The 16,252-nt window shown below is 46.0% G+C and overlaps 1 protein-coding gene across 1 annotated transcript in view; it reads left to right on the top strand.

The window, feature by feature from the left end:
* The window catches only part of LOC309843189 (uncharacterized protein), a 657,188-nt gene that overhangs the window by 13,447 nt on the left and 627,489 nt on the right, over positions 1–16,252 (top strand). The window contains exons 4-5 of the mRNA XM_082688548.1: positions 7,376–7,424; positions 10,555–10,731. The gene's annotated coding sequence lies outside the window, so the exon portion shown is untranslated. The remainder of the gene's footprint in view (positions 1–7,375; positions 7,425–10,554; positions 10,732–16,252) is intronic.

The following is a 16,252-nucleotide window of genomic DNA, read 5'->3' as shown; positions in this document are numbered from 1 at the left end:
GCATAAGACCTAGTCTGGGGCAGGTGCTCCAGGGGTGGAGTGGAAGGGATACTGGGGAGACATTTCTCAAGTATAATCAACCACCTCTGTTTATCGTTTGAATATGAGAATAATCTAGAGATGAAGTGAAGATGCTGAGTTGTCTTTCTAGCTCAATGGTAGGTGAATACTGGTGTATCCTGAGAACGCAGGAGTGGAAGTAAGCTTGCAGGGATAAGAGACCTCAGTCTTAGCCAGTTTTGAGATATTGTACACAAAAATGCTTTGTAAGCATGAAAGATTTTTTTCACATGGGGACTCAGCGGTGACTGCTGCTCTGGGATCTGATCTTAACTTCTCCAGGTGGAAGCCATGTCTTTGACTTGGGCACAGAGGCCCAACACAGAACAGAGGGCTGTTCTGTAATGTGGGCAGCAAGGATTGAAGTCCTGGTGATCTTCAGACTGAGGAGAAGCCTTAGTAACCTTCACTGACCCCCAGGCTGCTGGCCACATGGGGACTTGTGCTCTCTGCCATCTCCTGCTGGGAATGCTGGGCCATTTGGGACATGTGGTGAACCCCCATCCATGCCAGAGAGGCAGGAGCTTCTTGAGCTCTGGCCATCCCCGAGGTTATTACTCTAATCCACCTCCATGTGTTTCTCATGAAAGGGGTGATGGAGAGGGCTGCTTTGGTTGGTGGATGCATCTCCTCCAGCTCCGTCCTCCAGGAAAGCCAGAGTCTTCCAGAGAAAGGGGCTTTGAAGAATAAAGTGCAGGGAAAAATGGATTTTAAGGTTCTGTCTAGATAATGATTTTCCTTTTTCACTGTTTTGCTTTTATTTTGTTTTAAAGGGCAGGTGTTTCCTGCTGTCTTGGAACAGAGCAGCATTTCTCTGGTATTTGTTTGGAGTGAAGGGAATGAGGCTGGCCTTAAGGTGAGGGTGGTCAGCCTGGAGCCCACCCTTCTCCTTGTCTGTAGGAGGTTGGACTGGATGCAGCTGCAGGTCCTCTTACGTCTGAGCCTGTAAGATATGGTTCTCCTGGTCAGCGAGTTGTGGAGACTGCACCAGGAGTGGAAGGAGCAGGGGCTTCAGAGTCCTTATTCACCAGCGGCGAGACCCTTAGTAACCCCATACATCTCCCCAAGTCAAGATTTTCTTGTCTGTCCGATGAAGACAGTTAGCCTGTTTGCATGCTTTTCAGTGGTCAGAGGGTTACAGGCAGCTCTCACAGTGGAATCTGTAAAAGGCTGTGCACCCTCAAAGCAGCTTGAGTCTCCCTGGTGACTTTGCCCAGCCTGCTGTTTCACGGCTTGGGCCATGAGTGAGAATAGGCAGGTTCCCTCCTTGGGGACCCCCAGATTTGCTCCTCTGCTCCATGACTGTAGTAGTAAGTATCTTGTAAGGCTGTAGTGATGCATGACATGAATCCGTGTCGCTCTGCTTCTGTCCATGTATCCATCCAGCAAGCTTGTATCGCACACCTGTTCCACACAGTTCCTGTGCCACATGTTAGAGATACAGAAATGAGTAAGACTTGGGTGGCTTTGTTCTCCATGATTGTACGGTGTGGGCACAGGGACACCAACTCTCAAGGCACACACTATACCCCCCCAAATTATGAAACAGTGTGGGAATTCAGGGAGAGCCCTGTCCTTGTGGGACATGGGAGCCCCGAGGGAAGCACATCTGGCCTAGCCTGAGGGTCAGCCGAGTCTCTGGAGGAGATGGCACCAGAACTGAGACTTGGAGGACAAGTCAGCCAGCTTGAGGGTGGGGGGCGGTACAGGGGAGAGGCGGACCACTGTGCAGAGGGGCTGCCTATTCTTCTCATGCCGCACTCCTTCTCCTCCTTCAGGCTTCTGCTCAAAATGTCCCCTCCTCACAGCCGTTCATTCTGAGCACCTTGGTCCCTGTCTATCCCTTTACCCTGCTTTAGTTTCCTTAACAACATGGTCATGAGCTGAAATGTCTTTCTGTGGATTTATAGTCTGTTCTCTGCGTCAGAATGTAAGCTCGCCTTGGGCTGGGACCTTCTGTGTCATATTTAGCATGGTATCCCTGTGGCCTCGGGTCTGCTTGGACCACTATAACGAGAGACTACAGACTGGGCAGCTCAAACAACGGAAGCTTAGTTTCCCCTGTTTTTGAAGTCTAGTAGTCTTGGATTAAGCCATGGTCAGGGTTGGCTCCTTCCCACACCTGTGAGGAAGAAGCGGTTGCATGTCTTTCCCCAGTTTCTGGTGATTTGCCGGTGATCTGTCTTGTTCCTCTCCTTATAAATATATTCTCTGCTCCCTGCCTTCATCTTTGTGTGTCATTACCCCAAGAGTGTCTGGGTCCAAATTTTCCCTTTTTAGAAGGATACAATTCATATAAGATTAGGAGGCATCCATGCTATTTCAGTGTGACCTCATCTTAACGAATTGCATCTGCAATGACCCTATTTCCAAATAAGATCATATTCTGAGATATTGGGGGTTAGGAATTCAAGACGTGAATTTTGGGTGGATGCAATTCATCCCACAAAAGGCATGTAATAGACAGTCAAAATACATTTGTCGAATGAAGGAATGGTTGGATAAAGGCACAGAAGCAGGAATTAACTTGCCGAGGGGCTGGTAGGGAGTCAGCCTGGAGGGAGGAAATCCCCGTTTGGGATTCTTGGAGTTTCAAGAGCAAGGCAGCAGCTGGTCAGAGCTGACACCCAAGAGGTATGCATACCTCCTCCTTAGCATGTGGGAAACACTCAATCCGAAGTAGCTTCTGTGATCTTAGTTTCTACTGGTCCTTAGGTGGATGCGTGAGTGTATCCAGCATCCCTGCTCCTGGAAGACTCCCTTCACAGGATAGTAGAGCTGCGTGTCAGCAGTTTGGGCTGGCACCATCCTGTTTACAGAGGGCCACATGGGCACCTGCTTACTCAGCAGGTCCTGAAGGCCAAATCTCATATGAGACACTCTAACCCGGTCATCTTTCCTTTACATCTCCACAATAGGTTGCCTTCTGCCCCTCTGATAAACAGCCTGTCCTTCATGAACTGAGATCAGTGACGGGTTGGCGGGGGTTCTGGAACATTTCCTTTGAGGTCATAACCACTGAGACACAATTTCTGACTAATCAAGCCTTGTGATACAGCATGGCAAGGTAACAGAACATAAATAGCATAGGAAACCAAGATTAATGTGGAAATGTCCCTGAGATACCAGGATAGGAAATTGCAAAGGAGCCATGGAGGCTCCTTGGAGAATGAGCTGGAAGTCAAAAGGAGATAAACTCATAGCAAAGTGGAAAAGGGCCCCGACATGAACCCAGCCTCTGCCACCCACCAGCTGTGGGATCTAAGGGAAGTCACCCTTCTGCTGTGAGTCTCCTTTCCACAGCCCAGAGGTGGGGATAATATGACCCATGGCATTGTAAGAAAGAGAGCACGTATACGGGACTGGAACACAGAGGCTGACATTTAGCAAGAGCTCAGTGCATGGCAACAATAATAATAGCTTACATAAACTGAGTGCTTACAAATGGGTGAGGCATTATTCTAAGTGATTTAACCTCATAAAGTAGGTGTGGTCATAAAACTCATTTTGTAGTTGAGGAAACTGAAGTTTAAATGGTTTAGGTAAATGCCCAAACCCACCTAGCTACCAGGTGATGAAGCTGAGCTTCACATTCAGGCAGTGTGTCCTAGAGCTTGTGCTTTTGACTATTAGGCTATAAAATTACTGGCATAATTATAACTGAGGTCGATATTCTGTAGCTAGAAAGTGAGAATTTGGGGCATTTTCCATTAAGAAAACTGGAGGGAACAGAAACAGCAGAAGTCCAGGTGCCAGGTGATCAAATACTTATCTCAATCAGCCCTCATATGCAGTCTAGAAAAGATATATTGTCTGCTTGCATTTTAAAAATAAGTGAAAAGTGAACCAAGACTCAGAAAGCTCAAACAGCCTAGATTCAAACCCAAGTATCTCTGGGCCCAAAGCCCAGTCTCTGTCTACCACGCCCGCTGCCTCCAGGAAACTCACTCAAGTTAACATGGAATTAGCTGCAGGACATGGACAGTTCTGTCCCTAAGGGGTGACTAATACATGGAGGCTCTTTCTGAGACAGCTAGGTAAGGGAGACCATTAACCAGTTCACAGAACATCGGGTCCAAAATGAGTAACAAGCCAGACCACTGGAGGAAGTTAAGAGGTCAGTAGGAAAAATACTGCTGGTCTGATGGTCCGTGAAGTTCAGAGGAAACATTGGTGAATAAGGAAGATGGATAGGAGAGCCTATATTTAAAACTGGCTGGAGGAAGGGAAGGAAGCGATAAGCCTAATTTTAGAAAGCCTCACACTCTCAGGCTCCTAAGGTAAGAGACAGGGAGTTCAGTGAGGATTACTTGTCCTTTGTCATCCATGGGTCTCTAGGGGAGGGGCTGGGGCCGATTTAGCTCTGAGGAACCCCTCAGGGAGTATAAAAAGGAATGCTACAAGGCCAGATAGACCTAGTGTTGAGCTACATATGACCAAGTCATCTCTCTCAGGCTTGGTTTCCTCATCTATAAAATGGGACAGTAGTATCTGTCCAACAGAGTTTTTGTGAAGGATGAGGGGAAAAAAGATTGAAAGAGCCTGTTAAATTATCTGGCCCCTGCTAGGTACTCAACTAATGTTCACTGCGTGAATCTGATGGGGAGATGAAATGTTTGTTAACAAAAGCCCTTATTCAGTCACGGTACGAGTATACCAGTAGACTCTAATTTCTTTAGATCAGAAAAAGAGATTTTCATGTCTACAGTGCTTGGCCTTTCCCTTATTCAGGCATATGATGTGCTGAAGTCTCTGAGAATGGTTAATAATGGCATGAATATAAACATATATACTCAAATCCTGGCCTGAGATATTCTTGCTAATCACATAGTGCACTCTGAAGTTCATATCATAACACCAATACCTCTTTTTTCCCCAATATTGAGGGATATTTATGGGTTTTTTTTGATTCTAAAAATAAGTTGGTTGAAAAAATAATTTATTAATTCAGGATGATATGAAGTAGAAAGTGAAAGGATACTCTCCAGTTTGACTTCCTAGACATAACCATTTTTTGTTTTATGTATGTGCTTTTAGACTTAATTCAGATAAACATATATGTTGCATTCTATACACATGTAGACACACACCCCTTAGAGCAGAATCTTGATTTTTACTTTTTATTTATTTTTAAAGATTTTATTTATTAATTTTGTGAGAGAGAGAGAACAAGGACACAAGCAAGAATGGTGGAGGGGCAGAGGGAGAAGCAGACTCCCTGCTGAGCAGGGAGCCTGATGTAGGACTTACGACTCTGGGATCATGACTTGAGCCAAAGGCAGACATTTAACTGACTTGAGCCACCTAGGTGCCCAGAATCTTGATTTTTAGCTGAGCACGTTGCCACCTGGAATAAAAACTACATTTCCCAGTCTCCATTCCAGCCAGCTGTGTGCCTGTGACTAATTTCTGCCCAGTAGCAGAGAAGCAGACAGATGGTGCAACACCAGTAAGATTGCTTAAAAAAGGCTAATTCAGGTAGGAGGTGTGGTTTTTTAGCTCTTTCCCTGCCTCCTTCTGGCCTACAAAACAGATGTAAAAGTAGAGTTCCAGCAGTCATCTTAGGCCACAAGGGGACCCTGAGGATGGGAGCCACACATTGGAGATCACAAGAAAGTGTCTGAGTCATTGACAACTTAAAGGAGTGCCATACCACTTCAGACTATCCTTCTGCCGGTTCTCTTTCACATTGGGGAATTATTTCCTCTGATTTCAAGCTACTGTGATGAGGTCTTCTGCAATTTCTAAATGATGCACAGTTCTCTCCTACCCTTTCCACTTAACTTTATATTATAGGTATTTTCCCTTGTCAGCACATTGAAAAATCTACTCTACTCTTTTTCATGACTAAGTAAATATTCCCTTTTAAGGATTTACCATAATTTACTCAGTTCCTTATTGATAAATATCATAAGTTCTTGCTTCAATTTTTGAACATGATAAACAGTGTGAAACATAAATCTTTGTACACATTTGAGTATTCTCTTAAGATAAGAAGAGGAATTTTAGAGCTAAAATGTTTGTGCATCTCCAGTTGGCAATTTAATTAATGAAATTGATAAATTGGTGCATTGTAATTGGTATGTCTTGCTAAATTATCTCTAGAAAGTTATTCTGAGTTATGCTTCTTTAAATAGAATTAAAGAAAAAATTTTTGGTGAATTTTTCATACAGGCAAGGCACAAAGAATAGCATCAAAAGCACGTCTTCACTATCCAGTGGAAGGAGTCAAGCTTTTCCATGGTTCCCTGAAGTGCCTATGTGTCTCGCTCCAGTGGTATCCTCCAGCACTTTCCTCTCAACAGGCCAGGGGCTCGCTTGATCTTTCACCAATGCTGGGAGCCAGTGGATGAATCTGTTGGGTTTTCTCACTTATAAGTGATAGACATTCTCCCGTACCCCAAAATAATGCCTTGGTTCATACACTTTCAATCCCTTGGGGGAGAACTTGCTATAGGAAGGACTCAGAAGATGACATTGGGACCCCATGTGTCTTCCCTTCCTGGGCTTTTCTCTCCCTGCTGGCTTCATTCCCAGTTTCCACGTAGTGCTAACATGGCAGCCAGCACCTCTACACCTGCATTCTCCATGTTCACATCAAACAGAAAAAACATAGTGCATCTTCCCAGAAGCTCCCTCACAAAACCTGTATCCACTCTGATTAGATAAACCAGAGTGATGTGCCAATCCTGAGTATATCCAGTTCTCACTGTGACTGGAATCTGTTAAAGCCTTCTGATGCTCTTTTCTATTTGCTGCCTGTTTTGCATCATCAAAACCCAGGGTTAACTACCTTTTTGGTAATGTGGTTCCTGGCCACAGAGGATGCAAGGATAATCATTGTTAACATCCCCTGAGTGCTGTAGTATGCTAAGCACTTTATCTCATTCAGTCTCCCCAACAAATCTGTGAGGCAGGTGTGATGTCCATTTAATAAATGAGGAAAATAGAGGCTTAGAGAAGATAAATAAGTGAGCTGAGCTCCTACAGTTTGTGTGTGTAGGGACTGGGATCCAGCCCTTGGTTTGTCTCATGCCGATGCCCAGTAGAGACACAGCAGACCATATTGTCTCTTACAAGAGGCTTGTGTTTACCTCACAAGTTGTTGGAAAATGAAAACATTGTATAAGCTGAAGACTCACAAACATTAGTTCATTAAACTCACTGATATGTCCTAAATTCACCTCCTTCAAGCCCCCCAGGGGAAGGAAGGGGACAGCTTGGTAACTGGCCCAGTCATCCTGAGTAAACAGATTAGGTAAGGGATGAGGGAGACAAGTTATTTCCTGAGCAATTTTTTTCTTTATTTCTACAGAAATGTTTTTGAGAAGATACCTACAACTATTGAGGATTTTAAGAATAACGTAAGATGCTTTTGGTGAATATTTACTCTGGGCAAAGTGGTGGGAGGACCCTACAGGGTGTGATGGAAAGTTGGATTCTGAGTGAACAGGTCGGGTTTCCAGTCTGCTTCTGGCTATTGTTGGCCCCACTGTGTGACTTGGAGCTGGCTCAGTCTCCTTTCTGGTCTCAGTTTCCCCATTGGTTCACTATGGGGTTTGGATAAAGACATCTCCTGTCCAAAAGCTCATAGCAGTTCTTTATCTATAGAATAAGTACAGGGTGAGAGTAACTAGCTGGTCTTGGGAGCCTGGGCTAACCAGGTATCATGCGTGAGAATCTCAGAGGGAAAAGAAAATATCTTCCATTGGTTTCAGAATAACCTCTTTGTGGGCTTTGGAGGAGCTGAGGAATGGGACCCTAGGGGTTTTCCTGTCTCTGGAAATATCGGACTTTGGTTATTCCCCAGCCAAAACTTCACGACTCCTACAAGAGGTTGCCTAGAGCACCTGGCCAAGCTCCAGTTTGAATGTGAGGAACATAGGTCATTAGTAAGGGACTTTAATGTCCCGTAAACTGGCTTCCTGGAGTGGAGTGCTCACCCCAGCATAATCGAGCTGTTTAGCAAGAAACCCAGCCTGTTTCCAGTCAGGAAAGGAGTTCCGTGGAAGACTGGAGGAGGTGTAGTGACAGAGGTTGGGGGGGGGTACTGGACTGGGAGTCAGAATTCTAGTCCACACTGTGCCGTGGACCGGGACAAGCTACTCCCACTTTCTAGGCCTCAGTGTCTTCGTTTGCAAAATGAGGGGTGGTATTGGATGTACTTTGGGGCTTTCCAGCTCAGACGGAAAACATATGGGGAGATTAAGTGAGCAGATTCTGGAACCGCCTTGCCTCAGTTCTGATCCAGACTTGCTGCTCACTGTCTTTGTGTTCTTAGGTAATTTGTTTAAACCATTGGCACCTCTATTTTCTTACCTATAAAATGGGAATATGCATAGTACATATCACATGGGGTCTTGTGATGGTGAAATGTAAAGCACTTAAAATAGTGCCTGGCAGGAAGTGAAGGAAATGCCCTACAAGTAAAACAGTTACTGTGATTATCACCCAGCCCACAGCAGGCAATGCCCTCTATTTTAGAGGGTAGGTGGAGATGACGTGTCACTGCTGGGACTGCAGTCCTGTGGGGCCCCGGCAGCGCACCAGGCTCCCTGTGCTGGTGGGAAGATGACTTTATCCCCAGATCTGTCTCTTTAGGACTGCAGAGGGGAGGATGTCTCTCACCAGGGAAACCCCAGGGTGTCCAGGTATAAGAATCAGAGGTCTTACGGCAGTGAAAAGGAGACAGTAAGAGAACAGAGGGGAAGAGGAGGTGGTCTACCCTGTATAGTCAGGGCAGGAGGGACCCCAGTGGGATGGCGCAGGAAGACTTGGCTTCTAGTCCTGGCTGTGACCCTTACTTGCTGTGGGAACCTTGACCAAGTCTCTGGATTCATCTGACATTCATGTTGCTCATCTGTAAGAAGAAAGCATAGTGCCCAGACTAAGAATCTGTGGAGGGTCTGAATGAAGCCCCTCAGTGGCACAGTGTCAGCTGTTCTGGAGGTGGCTGACAAGTGTGAGTTTGATCTGAGTCAGAGGAACAGAGGATGCAGCTGGTGATAGCACAAGGGCATATGGATTGGTGCTTGTGGGGGTCTGTAAGAGGTGAGTGTAAGGGTGGAGGAAGAGGAAAGGTGTGAAGTTTTCTGAGGTTTGGGAAGGCTTTACCTAATGAACTGTTGGAATCTCATTACCCTAAACACCATTGCTGAGGTCCAGGCCTACACCCCTCCCATGGGGACATCTGCCACACCCTGTCAAGGGCCTTCCTGCCTCCAGTTCTTCACACTGTGATCCATTCTTCTAGAATGACGCTCCACTTAGTGCAGTGACAGTGTCACTACAGTGGCTCCCCACCACCCTCAGGATAAATACCAAAGCCTGGACAAGGATGTTTTTGGATTAGCCCCTGCATGTCTGCCATCCTCTGGGCCTCAGGACCTTGACCCATACTGAGTGTGCCAACAGGCCCACTGGTGTGAGCGTTTCCAGTTGGCTTCAACCAATGAAGTTCCAAGAGGTGGGAGGGAGGGAGGGGGAGCGGTTAGAGCGGTTTACCTCCCACTTCCCTCCTGCCAGGTTCCCACGGAGGACTGCACCCCTCTACCAAAGGCCATAGCTTCTATCACATCCCCATCCCCCTCCTTCCTCTTGTCCCCTTAGGCTGCAGGTGGTGATATTTGTTAGCCTTGAGCACCACAGCATCCATGATTATTTTCCTTATCCTGCCCACACTTTGTGCTAAGTTCCTTTCTTAAGCTTTTCTGAAATCCTGTGGGTGAGCATGTCACCTCCCTCCTGAAGGGACCTTATCTGACAAATAGGGCTTCTGAGGCCCTGTGTGATCCATCCCAGCCTATCTTCTGTAGCTCCCTCCGGTGTTCCATGCACCAGTCTCCTTCTCACCCCAGGGTTTTCCTGCTTTGTTACTCCATATCCACTTGCTCCAAGAAGCCTTCCTTGATACCCCCAGGCTTGGTCAGAACCCCTCCTTTGGCTCCAGGATCCCTTGGTATGCCTCCCACCACAGCTGAATCATACTGTCATTGTCTCCTTACTTGTCTCTCTTTCCTGCTGGGCCATGAAGTTCCTGAAGGCAGAAACCACATCTTGCCCCTGGAGAGGGAGGTGTATAAAGGTTAGGGGCACAACTCTGGAACTATCCTGCTTGGGTTTGTAGTCCAGCTCTTCACTCCACTGCTGTGTCTCTGTGGCCTTAAGCAGGTCACTTAACCTCTCTGTGAACAGCTACCCCCTCTGTAACATGGGTATACAGAAACTGTCTGCCTACAGGCTTATTATGAGAATTAAATTAGTTAATATAGGTAAAATTAAGCTTTTTAAGAACATATGTTATCACATTTAATATATGAAATTCAATGTAGAATTATTAACTCATTTGATATATGGAATTAGTACCCAATAAATATTAGGTATTGTGGTCAGCTTGTGACACAAAGTGTGTGCTCAGCAAATGGAGAATAAATGGATTCTTTCTTACAGGTAAATCATTGCATAATACTGTACTTTCCCCTTGAGTTTTTACAGCAGCCTCAGGAGGAAAAGAGGGTAGCAGTTCTGTATCCACTTTATAGAAGAGGACGCTGACCTTGGAGGGACTTGCCCAGGGACCCACAACTGACACAGAGCTGAGGAGCAAGTAGAACCTGGATGCGGAGACCCCACTGGGTGCCCTCTCCCTCAACTGCCACAGGGCATGAGAAGGTATGTAGGCTGCAGCTCAGGCCAGGTCTGCCCCAGGAAAGGGGCAGCTGTGGGGAGGGTAGAGTCCAGGGGCTTTAGTGGCCTCAGCCATGGTCACTTTTCCTGAAAGTCTCTGAGTCACCTTTGGGATTTTCCAAGTTATCAGCTCCTAGAGGGTTAAAAAAAAAAAAAAAAAGTCCATTGTGTTGCAAGTTCTGCAACCAGCCGCATTTACAAATTCTGTTGGCCCAAGTGTCCATCTGAGGAATGTGGGATCTGAAGGGAGAGCCCAGGAAGGGAGACTCAGAAGGGAAATGAGCCTCTAATGTTCCAGTGACCAGCAATAATAATAATTTATGTGAGGTTTCTAAGAACCCTGAACATTTATCTGGTGCTGCTGGGTGCGCAGTCAGTGCCCTAATAATGCTTTGCATGTTGCCGTGGGCTAGTTGCATTGGGGTCCTTTGTCCTTGTCAGCAGAGACGCTCCTTCAGCTCCCTTCAGCTCCAGCTCCACTGAACAACCCAGTTCAGTGCCCCATATACAGGGGGAGCCCCACAGCTTGTTGTGGAATGACTGGCCAAGTATGTGAACCAATTATAATGTTCTTGGTCCCCACACAACTCCATTTTATAGAGAAGGAAACTGAGATTTGGAGAGGTTCAATGCCTTAACCTAGGTGGCACAGTTAATAAGGGAAAGTGACTTATTAATGACATTCTTCTAGGAGGCCTCATGGTTCAGTGGAGGGTAGTGGGAGCATTCAGTCACAGACACAGGTTCAGGTTCCCAATCTACCAGCTACCTGCTGTTTGATTTCATATAAATTACTCAACCTCTCTGAGCCTCGAGGGGCCAAAATGGTGAAGTGGCCATAGTAAGTATTTTTTATGAAGGTGTAGTAAGAGTTAACAAATAGAGTATATGGAAAGGGACTGGTACGTAGAGCAAAGGAAGAGCTCTGGAAATGGTCACAGTTACTGTTCTCATTTGACTTTAGTTTCCTTTTTATTGCTATTACTTCTATTAGGTAAAACAAAAAAAAAATACTGTATTTGTTACTTTTATTGACTATGGTCCTGGTACTCATTTGTTTGCAACAAATGAGGGTTTTTTTTTCCATTTTCTGGGTCTCTCATTGACTGTCCTGTGATTGGTGGCCCAGGACTGAATGTTTGCATGCCCTGACTCCTGTCGATGTCGGGGGCTTGAAAATTGGGAGTACATTTACTACAGGAACGTATGGAGAAAATATCACCTCGTTTCTCAGCAACCCTAGAATCACATTGCACAAGCCCCAGATCACCTACACTTTTCTTGTTGTGGCTGAGTGCCTTGGTGGCTGCATGAGCTGTTTGTGGGACTTTCCAAGGGTTTCTTGAAGCTTCTTGCTTCTCCCAAACACTCCTACATCCCAGTCCCCCTGCCAGCCTCTCCCTAGTGACCAACATAAATGCTTTTGGTGTCTTCTGAGATATTTTCCCTATACAAAGTCAGCTCAAGGACCAGCTACTTAAACAGTATTTATTTCTAACCCAGCCAGGAGCCAAGTTGTCTCTCTGACATGTAGAGACTATTCTGATGGGCCTCTTTTGTTTCATATTTACAAACCCGAGAGACTCTTGCTGCCTTTTCATTATTCAGAAGGGGAAACTGAGGTTGAAATTAGTGAGAGATTTGCCTCTGATTACACACTGGTTAGAGGTAGGGTTAGGAAGAGATCCAGATTTGGGGACTCATCGTCAGTGAGCCAGTGCAAGGGAGCGGAAAATGAGGACCAGCCTTGACTGTAGCCTGGTTCTAACTTTTATTGCATGTGTAACCTTGGGCAAACACTGCAGTATTCTTAAATTCTAAACTCTTCTTACCTGTGAAATGGGCTTAATTATGTTTTCCTCATAGGAATGGTAGGAATAAAGAAGATAATAGAGAGGAAGTTATCCAGGGCATTGCATGGCAGAAGACTAATCTCCTTCTCCCTTACCTGCCCCTTCCTTCCTGAAGTGAACAGGGACTTTGGAATTAGTCCTCGGTTAAATCCTCTGTGTACTTGGGAAGAGTATTCATTGTCCTGGGTTTTAGTTTTTCTTATTTATGAAATGGTGACAGGAATAACCATATTGAGGGTTCTTTGGAGAATTGAAAGAGATGATCGATATAACATAGGAGGCCCTTTTAGACAAAGCTGCTCTTTTTCCTTCCACCCGCCTCCAGGATTCTGTCCGGAGCATCATGGGTGAGGGTCTCTCAACCTCAGACTAAGATGGTGAGACCCTGTATGTCTGTGTGTCTCTGCCTCCTCCTCTGGGCACAGAGCTCTGCAGCCAGCTCTCAGCAGGCCCGAAGGGTTCAGCCAGCAGAGCTGATGGCTTTGGAGACAGCAATCCTCCCTCCCAGTTCTCAGGCCACTTCAGGACACGAATCCCTCAGGGGGCGTCAGACCCAAAGAGGGTCACGGCAGCAGCTTTCCAGAGGGGGTGTTGGAGACCCGGACACGTAAATAACCCTGAGGAGACAGCCCCTTGGCACCCCTTCCTGGTCGTCAGAAGTATACATTACGTTATCCAGAGAGACACTGAGGTTTCAAACCACTTCATATTTAATCGGCAATCATGCTCCCTTCCAGAAGCCATTCCAGGAAAAACATCAGTTTAGTCCTTGACGAGAAACAAAGCTTTCTGAAAACTTGCACACACAGCCCAGGCCTTGAGGGACCAACTCACAGCCTGTTTTGAGCCAGAGGTGGCGCCAGCCTCAGACACTGGGGCCAAAGCAGTGCACATCGGTCTCATGTTTCAGTTGTCCTGAGGGGTGGTGTCGCCAAATTCAGGGACACAGGGCTGGAGGTGGGTGGACACAGATGAACCTGTGTTTGAATCTTCCTCTGCCTCCCACTGATAGCATGTCCTTCAGCAAGATGTGGAGCCCCGAAGAGCCTTTGTCCTTTGCTTTAAAATAGGAGTACACATACCTACCTGGAAGGTTGCTGAGGTCTGAATCACATCTGCCAGTGGTTCAAGTTGAATCACATGAAATTGCTACTTTTGAAGGTCAAAAATGGTTAAATGTTGGTGATTTCATATACTTCAAGGTCTCACTCTAGAAATAAATAAACATTATAAATAAATGTAAATATAAATGTGTGTGTGCGCGTGTGTGTGTGTGTGTGTGTGTGTGTGTGTATGTGTATAAAGTGGCACATTTGAATCGTCCCCAAAGTGGACTATACATTTATGCAGTGAGTCTCAGAAGTTAGTAAGCATAAGCAGTGGGAAGAGGGCCATTGGAGATCTGCATGGGGCCTAGAAATATGCATTTGAACAGATGTGATTCCCCACCATGGGCAATTTTGATGAGGCGATGTTTTGTGCTTGGTTGAACTAGGCTTTAAACAAGAATAACCTAGAGAAGGAGGAGTAGATAGGATGCTAATGCCAGTTCCGTCTCCTATCTCTCATCTTCTTTTTTTTTGTCCCCGTGGGAGGTAGGATTAACTTGGTGTGGGGGAATGTGTGTATATAAGGAAGAGAGGGAGAGCATGGGAGAGAGAGAACTTGAGAATCCCTCTGGTCACATTAAAAACCCTAATCCTAATAGATGGGGCCTCTCTTTCCTTTTGAATTACCGATGCCCTAAATCTTTGCACCCTTCTGAAGTGGGGAGGGGGTTGGTCAACATGTGTTTTACCCTAAGTAGTGCCTCTAATATTCTAATATTTAGGACATAATTTCAGCTCTCTTTGAAGCATCCTTAGACATTGGAGCTAAAGGAATTAGCCAGTGGGAAATGTGTATAACAGACTTGGAAGCAAGTTGTGAAATCTACTGACCCCACCTCCTCTCATCCCAGGAAGGGCATGACACCTCCCCACGTCATGTAGTGGGAGATGGGGCAGCAGTGGGACTTGACCTCAGGTCCTCGAGGGTGAAACTTTTGCTCTGCTATGAGTTTGTAAGCAAAATTCACCTTAGTCTCCTTTTCACTGTTAATGGCTTAACAAATACTGGCCAGCAGTTACATCAGTGTGAACCCACATGACCTGTCTCAGCTGTTCTTCCTGTTGCAATTCATGCTGGACACACAGCGCTGCCATGTAAAACAGGCTTCTTAATCATCTGTTCTTTCAGCACTGAGGGCATGGCGATCAGCACCTTAGACATAATTCTTGCCCTTATAAACTCCACAGCCTCCATGCTCCCACTGTGTATAATTCTCCGAGCTACAGGTAAATGCAATGGAACTTTGAGAAAGTGTAACAGGGAGGCCTGTGCTAGACGAGGCTGGGTAGGGGGAGTTGCCTGCTCCTTTCTTTTTGATGGGAGGGTCTGGTGATGTGTCCCGGCTTCCAGAATACTTGGCAGATTTTTATTAAAACCGTGCTCCTTCTAGATACCAACTGGTCTCTCTGGCTTAGCTATGGATCAAGTTAAAAGGATGATGAGGCCAGGAAGAGTACCAACACCCAAGCCGAGGGGATGCTGGCAAAAGCTCTGAACCTCACCATGTGTGTGTGGGGGGTGGTCCTTCTGTTTCCCACGGGGAAGCATTTCTGGGGCCTCCATGTTTTATACCGGAAGTGAGCGCAGAGACTCTGTCATCAGTGGCTTAGTCTTGAGTTCTGTCCCACCTCTGCAAAATGGAGTCAATAAACATCTCTGCTCACAACCATTGTTGTGAGGACACCTGAAGTAACAAGCAAGACAGAAGTGCCTAGCACCAGCTGCTTTCTCGTAGTACCTGAGGGCTTGTCACTAGTTTCTTCTAGAAAACTTGTCCACACCATTGAGGCATTCTGTGGCCCCGGTCTTCAGCTCAGCTTGTGTGATTCCTAGTCCACAGCCCCTGCCCTGCCATACCATGATCTCACCTCAGAATATGTGGGGGAAAATTCTAACAGATCTTAGCTTGGTGCTTTGCATTTGAGCTTCATTTGGGAGATATTAGAAACTCTTTAAACTGAAAGCTCTTTAAACTGAAAGTCCTCTGACAAAGTCGCTTTTACATGAGGATTGACCAGGGCAGACGTGGGGGTTGAGGAAGGAATGAAAACTAGGAAGCATGAGTCTTTTATTTGACTGTTCCATGCATTCAGATCTCAAGGAATATCCACTCCTGAACTGGGGCAGGGCAAGGCTGGGAAGGACAGATGGAAGAGCAGTCATCTTCTGTACCAAAGCACTTAGTGGCTGCTGTGTCATTTGAGCCTGGTTCTGATTTAATTTATGTGGCCCATCAGCTGTATGCACAGCATCTGCCTCCAGTATCTGCTTGCTGCGATGTTGGCTGGTGATTATACTCTTTCACCCTTTGAAGAAGGTGATGGCTTCACATGCCACATTTAAATCGCTGCCACTCAGAATTAAAGTGGTAATCATTCTGCCAGTCACCCATCAAGAATAATGTCATAGTGGTTCTTCCCACTAGGAACTTTCCAGATACTCTCTCTCATTCTCCCAGCAACCCTGAAAAATGAGTATGATTATTTATACTTTATATCAAAGGAATCTGAAACTCTGATGTTCCTTTAAACCACATGCAAGGA

This window comes from Mustela nivalis (genome assembly GCF_964662115.1).
Source record: "Mustela nivalis genome assembly, chromosome: 10".
Lineage (NCBI taxonomy): Eukaryota > Metazoa > Chordata > Mammalia > Carnivora > Mustelidae > Mustela > Mustela nivalis.
This window is presented reverse-complemented; position numbering and strand designations above follow the sequence as displayed.